Below are 9149 nucleotides of genomic sequence, written 5' to 3'. Positions count from 1 at the left end.
TGTGTGTGTGTGTGTGTGTGTGTGTGTGCACTGGGGCACTGGGGGCCTGACCCCAGTTGCATAGGAGGCTCAGAGCAGTCGCGGTGTGTGTGTGTGTGTGTGTGTGTGTGTGTGTGTCTGCTGGGGCCCGCCCCCCGCTGCTCCCACACCCCACGAAGCAGTTGCTGTGTGTGTGTGTGTGTGTGTGTGTGTGTGTGTGTGTGTGTGTCTGCTGGGGGCCTGCCCCCAGCCACACCATGGAGGCTTGAAGCAGGAGCCCTTCTGTGTTGATCTCTTAGGCTCCTGGCCTCCACTATGTGTTGTTCTCTCTCTTGAGCTGTGGCCAGGTTGGGGTGCTGCCTGCAGGCCATGCTTTCCTGCTCATGGATCGCTGGATCACCTCGGAGACCTGGGGGCAGGCCCTGCTGGGTTCTGTCTGTGCGAAACTTTCCTGCTCTGGGATTGCCATGGTGACCCAGGAGCAAGCCTTGCTGGGTGCTGCCTGCGGGCCACACTTTCCTGCTCTGGGATCACCACGGTGACTCAGGAGCAGGCCCTGCTGGGTGCTGCCTGCTGGCCACACTTTCCTGCTCTTGGATCGCCACAGCGACGCAGGAGCAGGCCTTGCTGGGTGCTGCCTGTGGGCCACACTTTCCTGCTCTGGGATCACCATGTCAACCCAGGAGCAGGCCCACCTGGGGGCTGCCTGCCAGCTGCACTTTCCTGCTCTGGGATCACCACAGTGACCCAGGAGCAGGCCCTCCTGAGTGCTGCCTGCAGGCCGCACTTTCCTGCTCTGGGATTGCCATGGGGTCCCGGCTGGTGGCTGGGCTTAGGTGGCACATGGGGGTCCCGGCTGGGGGTGGGGCTTAGGTGGCATGGGGCTTAGGCGGAACACGGGGGGCCCAACTGGGGGCGGGGCTTAGGTGGTAGAGGGCTTAGGTGGCACACGGGGGGGCTGGCTGGGAGTAATTGAGCCCTCTAAGCCCCGCCACCCAGAGCTGCACACAGGGGCCCAGATAGCGGCTCGCGCTGGCCAGCTCTGCCTGCAGTATGCAAATTAGCTGCCATCTTTTGTTGGCGGTTAATTTGCATATCACTCTGATTAGCCAATGGGAGGCGTAGCGAAGGTACAGTCAATTACCATGTTTGTCTATTATTAGATAGGATTGTAACTCACGATGCAGAATGCTCAGCACACACTTGCCCTCCAGCCCCTGGTCTTGGAGACCTCATGTCCTTCCAAGGCTCTGCTCACCTTTTTCAGCTGCCACGGGAAGTAAATTGCATCGTGTGCATGGAAACACTTTTCAGGCTTCATGGGTGTGTGTCTACTTCACTGAAGTTCCGATTACCCCAACATAAGGAGAGACACCCGCATTATCAGGTAACACCATCATGGTAAGACCCCTGCTCAGCCTACTGCAGTGGTTTGAAATAGGCCATGGGTCACCTTAGATGGTTTAGCTCAGTGGATAGAGCCATGACCTGTGGACTGAAGGGTCCTGGGTTTGATTACTGTCAAGCACACATTCCTGCGCTGCAGGCTCAATTTTCATAGGGGGCTTGTGGGAGGCAGCTGATCAAGATTATCTCTCATCATTGATGTTTCTATCTCTCTCCCACTTTCTCACCCTCGCTGAAATCAATAAAATGTATTTTAAAATATATATATAAAATTAAAAGTATTCCTGATTTTTAATCCTTTCTGTTTTTCAGATGTAAGGAAGCTGTTCCTTTTCTTAAAGCAATTTGGTAAATTATTTTCCTCCCTACCTTTCCCTCCAGAATTTGGTAATTCTTAATTTCTTTGCATGAATTCAATAAGACCAGTTTCCAATTGTGGTTTCATTAACCAAGACTTTGGCTGGAACATCAGATCCTGGATGTAACCAGAAAGCTTTAAGGAATGAAATTTGACTTTGAAGCCAATGTGTGCACCTTGCAGAAATAGCCTGGTGCCTTGCTTGGTCATTCCAGGTAAGGAACAAAGGTTGCTTTCCTGAGAGATGGCAAAGAAAGCACCTCAAGACATTTTGGGAATCTCAAGAATATAAGGAATTCACTCAAGTCTGCAGGTTTTGCAGGTAAACCTGATGGCAGCAAGGTGGCCCAGCTAATTTGCCCTGAGGGGATAATTAAAGCTTAATTATACATTTCCAGCAAAGAATTTTTTTAAAAGGCTTATATGATCAATTGTTATCTTATGGTGTTCGTGCAAATGATCAGGCCAAATTGAAACAAAAGCCTTAATACAATAAGTAAATTGGTATTAATTTGGCTTCTTAACAAAAACAAATGTGATTTTTTAAAATATTTTTATTGATTTCAGAGAGAAAGAGAGAGTTAGAGAGAGAAAGAAACATCAATGATGAGAGAGAATCATTGATCAGGTGCCTCCTGCATTCCACCTACTAGACACTGAGCCCGAAACCCAGGAATATGCCCTTGACCAGAATCGAACCCAGGACAGATTCTCTACCCACTGAGCCAAACTGGCTAGGACATGAGTGTGATTTTAAGGGGGAAAATGTATTTCAGTAGACTCTATAACATAAGGTTGTGAATATGAGACTTAAAGCTCTATTTTTCAGATATGAATTGAGCTGGATTCTGAATTTACCTCTAGCTTTTACCCCAATAATACAGAAATTTATTACACATTTTGTCTCCACCAGGTTACAAGCCCTACTGATACTCTGGGAATCCCATGTCTAGACACCATTGCCATCTCCTTCCATGCCCAGGTATCATTGTCCCTCTGACAGAGAGTAAGGATGTCTTGGCTCTGAAAGAAATGTCATCCCTCCTCACCATGAAGTAGTTTCAGAAGGGATCCTATGCCTCTTTCCTCTGGACGAATTCACAGCTGAGATCCTTGAGGGAAAACGTCCTAGGCAGTTAGACAGACGTGAGCAGAATAAGGATGATGAGCCAACTGGAGGAAAAATGGATGGGACCCTGATACATGCTCTCTCCACTCCAACTGCTCTGAAGCTGCCAATGGAGGAACCTGTGTAGGACCGACCTTTACATTTTGCTGAGTATAAATTGGGGCACATATTGATAATATGTAGAATTATTCCATTCATTTTGGGAAGTCACATACAGGGACCTTTATATGTTGAGACCAGTGGTTTGAGAAAAGGACCCAGGGACATTTTCTCTAAAGATTACTGCAGTAGCTCCCTTTGGCAAATGTCTGACTTTCACTGGGTTATTGTCTTTCATTATCTAATAACTACAATATGAATTGTTCTGATAATGCCACCATCCTTTCTAGTCATTGACATACTAATCTGCTGGCTGGTTGGTTTCTGATATGTGGAGTAACTATTTATTCATATGTCCTTGCTAACAGCACCATGGGAACTTGTTCTTTAGGATGACTGGCTGTCTTTATGTTTCAGAAACATCACAGGGTCCATATCAAAAGAGACCTTCCCAGGGCTGTGACACCAGACTGCAATGACTATATTCACCTGTGGAGCCCTGCTAACTGTGTTTCTTTAACCATTTTTGTTATGCCAGTAAAGATAGTATCCCTTGATGTAGAAGTGACCCAGCTGCCTTGTAGCATTGTAAAAGCCCTGAGTGTCACTTCCAGGGCTATACATGGGATAAATCAAGAGCTGAGCCTGGTCAGGGAGGCCGTTCTAGAGAATGGGGCAGCAATAGATTACTTGCTGTCACAGTAGAACCACAGGTGTAAGCAATTTCAAAGCATGTGCTCTTTTAATCTTTCTGACAATTCTCCATTGATAGAAAACATTACACAAATTAGGGAAACCATCTCCAAGGTAAAACAATGTGGGGTTTTGTTTATTTGTTTGTTTTCTTATTCAACCTAACTTTCTGGGTACCCAAACTTTCTTGGCTGCAGGAATTATTTTTAATATGTCTCCTGTTTATTTTTGTAGTCTGTTAGCTTGCTTCTGTATTCAATGTCTTGCTCATTTTAGATCCTGAATTTGCAGTATTCAATCGCTGGGAACTGCTTTCAAGGCAGAAGCCAATGCAGGCCAGCAGCATGAGACTTTACATCTAAAACTAACCTCCTAGATATAAGGTGATAGAAAATGCAGTGGGGACAGTTGGGGGCATATACATAATTCTGGGGACTATGTATTAGTTATAAGGAATAGTTATAAGAAATATTAGTCATGCTGTATTTTCCATGATTGCTGTATTCTGATTAAAGAAAGGAAATTCTGACCTGGATGGTAGTTGTAAGGCCCCAGGACCTGGGAGTCAGCCTTTGACCTGGCAGTCATCCTTAGACACCAGAGTTTACCTTAGATTGTGGTCCATCCCCATTCAAGAACTGCCTACTCTCATGGAAAGATTAACATGGTTATTGCCCAAACAATGGACACCTGCTACAGCCCCACTTCTCAGCCCACCTTGCCTACTTCCCCATGCATATAATTCCTGTTTCGCCATGCAATATTTTTCCTGTCCCATATGTGCAACTGGCTTATGCAGGGGTGGGGGGGAGGGATGCAGAGAAGGTTTTTGTGGATGACCTGCTGCTCTTGCATACTGCAGGCATTTATTGAAATAAATGCTTATATATACTCATATAATGCTCTCCTTAAACTGGGAGCCAGAACCCATTGGTTGTCCAATTTCACTTAAAGGATCTTTAATAACAGAGATAGGGCAAAGAATGTGGGAAAATATAGAAAATGCCAAAGAAAATGCAACTCTTGTATAAAACTTTAACCCAGCACTCAGATTGTCCAGATAGGTGAAGTCAAAGCCTATTTAATCAACCTCTGTTATAAAAGAACCAATTCACTATTAAAAAAGCATCATTGGAAAAATAAGTGCTTAAGGAAACAAGACCCTCAATAATACCAGCCTATACAGGTGCCCAAATGAGCTTGGAAAAAACATCCCCCAAACACCCCAAAATAACACCCAAAAAACCTCATTTATGGGGTACAAAACTATCGATGGCCACAACACTGCTATATTCTCTGAGAATCCCTATGCCATATTGTAAACGGCAATTGTGAGAGAGAAAATAGGCCTCTCCTTTTTTTGTTGTGGCTTTTCCACAATGAATGGTAATTAAACTCCAAGACTGTTGTCTCTTCTGATTTAAATAGCTTCTCTGTTCAAACTGCAGGACAAGATAAGGCTATACGCAAAGTTACATTCCCCCTCCCCCACTACCCCTCTCTGTCCTCCAATGCTGTCTTAGCAGCTTCAGGCTGTTTATCAAGAATTCCTCCTCTATATAGCCCTTCTTCCCTTCAGACAATTGTCTTTTGAACTCTTTATATCACTTTTTCTAAGCTTCCCTTCAGACAATACTCTTTATATCATTTTTTCTAAGCCTGCCTTATAGCCTTTGGGGAAAATACTAATAAGATATGTTCTTCCTAGCCCATCTGCCTGAATCCTGGAGAGCAAACTAACTTTTCAAGACATTCAAAATCTGGTCAACTTCAACACAATCCCCCTCCCTTCCTTGTTGCTGAGCAACAGCAACTGCTTGCTTTTTTTTTTTAAATATGTTTTTAAAGTGCATTTCAGAGAGAGGAAAGGATAAGGAGAGAGGGATAGAAACATCAATGATGAGAATGATGTACCTTCTGCCTACCTCCTACAGGGGATTGAGCCCACAACCCACATGTGTGCCTGACTGGAAATCAAACCATGATGTCCTGGTTCATGGATCAGAGATCAACTGCTAAGCCACACTGGTCAGGTTGCTTGCTCTTTCAAAGTGCAAGCCACTCTTTCTTTGCTGCCTTGTATTGACTATCAATGCAGTGGCCCTTTTCTCCCTTGGAAAGCAAAAACATATTTCCGTACTGTATCTCCTCTTAGTTGTTAATTTTTCACAAACCTGTGTCCCTGTCTGAAACCCTAACAGCAGGTAGAAACAACAACAATTTCTTGTATATACTCATGTTGTAGCAGAATGCAGGGGAGAACTATCAGCCAGCACTCTGAGGGAGGAAAGTTTAACCTTTATTTTTGCAGATCTGCTAGTCCAGGGGAATTCTGGGTTCAAAGCCTGAACTGAAGTCCTGGCGAGATTCTGACCTATATATCTCCTTCTGTGGCAGCCCCTGAGAGTCCCTGAAACTCCACCCAAGTCAGTCTTGGCAGGGACTTGGGGGCATGCTCTGCCCAAGTCTGCTGTGGAGGGGCCCTGGGGTTAGGCTCTGTAGCTCTTCCCAAGTCAATCAGAGTGGGGAAGACTACAGTTTTAACCAGATACTGAACTAAGTTGCAAGAACCTCCCCCATTTTCCTTTTCATTCCCCCCTCTTGCTCTATAAGCTATTCTTAGCCTTGGGGGTTACAAAAGATGCAGGAATTGGAGATAAGGTCAACGACTGCTCCAGCTGAAGGAGGGGGGCAACAAAAAAGGGGGTTCAGTATCCTGAGTCTTCACCATCTTCCCCAAGGGTGTCGTCAGAGTAGAAAGGGCAGAGAAGTTCTCCTCGCAGTACTAGTCTGGGGTTCTGGTGACACTTGTATGAAGACTGAATAAATGAGATTCAGGTCAGTATCCAGATCAGCCATCTTCTTGAAGATGATCTGCAGAGGGTGGTCCAGGTCAGAGGTCACTTTCCACTCTGGATGCTGATTGTCTAGCTGGTGGGCTGCTTTTACCTGGGAGTGGTGGATCCAGGTGTTCAGTCCTACAACTTTGAGAGCTGAGGGGTTGGTAAGTATGACTGGATAAAGTCCCTTCCAGGTTGACTTAAACGGTTTCTTTTCTCAATATTTTACCCAAACCTGGTCCCCAGGCTTGTGAGGGTGCACAGCTGTTCCTAGAGAGATGGGAAATTGATCAGTAACACATATGTGAACTTCAAGGAAAGGTTTTAACCCACCTTTGGCCGAATTAAGGGAGGGAGTCTGCTGGAGAGAACCCTACTTTGGCTCTTGGGGCACAACATACCTGCAGAAGCACAAGTGCTAAGGTATCTGTCCAGGGTAAATTCGTCTCCTGGTATAGCTTAGCCATAGCCTGATTGAGAGTCCGGTTCATGTGTTCTACTTTCCCTAAATTCTGGGGCCTGTAGGCTGTATGTAAGTTCCACTTAATTCCTAAGGCATTAGCTTCCTGTTGTACTAACTCAGTTATAAATGCTGGGCCATTATCTGACCCTATGGTTAATGGTATTCCATATTGTGGAATTATGTCCTTCAGAAATGCCTTAGTGACTTTTCTTGCCTTCTCCTTGTGAGTAGGATATGCCTCAACCCAGCCTGAAAAGGTGCAGAATGAAAACTAAAAGATATTTATTTCCCCTATTTCTGTATAGTCTACTTCTAGATCTTCAAAGGGAGCCTGCCCACAGTGCTGAATTCTTATCAGTCCTACAGGACCCTGCCTTGCATTGTTCTGTGCACAGAGGAGGCAGCGCTGAGAAACTGGGGCTCATAAGGAGAGGAGATGGGAAATTAGATAGTATCTGCTTAACAAGGCTTCTAGAGCTGTCTTTGCTAAATGGGTAAGTTCATGCTGTTGGAGGACTACTCTAGGAGATAACTGTTCTGGAATGTAGATGCTATGATCTGGGAATATTCACTAACCTTCCTTCATCATTTTACTGTAGGGAGTGGCTATAGGGTGAAGCCTTGGATTGACCTGTGGCAGGGCCACAAACAAGTCCCATTTTGGAGGGCAGAGCCCTCTTAGCATGATTAAGTTTAACCTTATAACCCTCCCTAGTTCCTTCTTCGGGAGCTAATGGGCTGTGGGAGGTGAAACAAGTGTTGTCAAAACAAAATGAAACTCACAAGAACATTGTAACCATGTTGACAACTTCCTTCTTTTGTTTTGACTATGGCTTGGAGGCTGGATCTTTCTGTGTCCTCATCCAGGCAAGGGAGATTGACCAAGCCCCAGCTATATTCTCTTGTCTGTCTTCTTTAATCCTTCAATGTCCCTCCTAAGGTTCACCCTTGGCTGTGCTGGCATGGCACACGTGGCCTTAGTATGGGGAAACTACAATCGCAAGGTGAAAGGACACTTCAGTGAAGCACATGCAGAAAGCAAAAGGTAAGGTAAGGAGTGCAGTTTAGTAATAGCTAGTCATAAAACATGGGGAAAAGGGATTTCTAAAACAATGCAAATTCCTAAATTTCAAAAGGTACTCACTTAAATCAGGCTCAAGGGATTCAAGTTCCCTTGTCATCTTAACTATGTGGGCTCTTGTTCAAATTGCATTATGTCCACTTGGTATTGAGGATCAAAAGTCTGAAAATTACCATATGATGCCTTGGGATAGGCAGATTTTAGCAAAAATACCTTTAGATGCTAGTCAGTGCCATGGAGAGCAGAATATTTGTGAACAGCAGGCTGAGATCTAGACTGCATTCTGGCTGTAAGTCCCAGGCAATATAAAAAACATCTGAAAAATCCATGTAAAGAACTCTGATTTATTAAGTCTTGTCTATATGTTGTGGGCACTTGTCTGTTGATTGTTGTTTTATCTGTCTTTGTTGTTTGGTTTGTTCATTGTTAGTCTATTAAGCATGCCTTTAATTTATTTTTAAAGAAAAAGTAGATGGCCAGACCATTACTAAATTTTCCCAGAGAAAACAGAATCGGGGGATGGAGAGAAAGAATATAAACAATACACGTGGCTGATGACACAGTTTCTAGAAAAAAAATTCCTAGACAAAGGGAAGTAACTAAAAAAGGCCCCAGCCCACTAATTATTAGTCTTTTGGTGTTCCTGTAAAATGGACGCCCACTCTCAGGAGGGTTATTAAAAGTCTCATTTTCACCATGTTATTATTTCCCAGTCCGTCATTTAAAATTTGGATAGATAAGACATTTCTTACAACTTAGGGATATGTCTGGGATTACTGTACCCATGAGGAGAAAAAAGCTAGCTTAAGGGAAGGTGCGGCCCGCCCAATTTTGGGTGGCTCTTGAACTGAGCCCCATCTCCTTACAGATGCTATAGAATAAGTCCAAGACCCAAGATTGTTTTACTTAAAGGATGGCAAAAATGACAAAAGGAAAATATACAGGCTGAGCTTAGGCAATAAGGTTAGTGTTTCAATAATAGCCGGTAGTTCTTGAATAATAATGGGTCACATTCCAAGTTTGCCTCACAGGTCCTGGGGCACTCCTGTTTTTATAAAATAAATAAAATAAAATAAATAAAATAAAATAAAAAGTAATAA

This window comes from Myotis brandtii, unplaced genomic scaffold, assembly GCF_000412655.1.
Source record: "Myotis brandtii unplaced genomic scaffold, ASM41265v1 scaffold1377, whole genome shotgun sequence".
NCBI classification, from domain to species: domain Eukaryota; kingdom Metazoa; phylum Chordata; class Mammalia; order Chiroptera; family Vespertilionidae; genus Myotis; species Myotis brandtii.
This window is presented reverse-complemented; position numbering follows the sequence as displayed.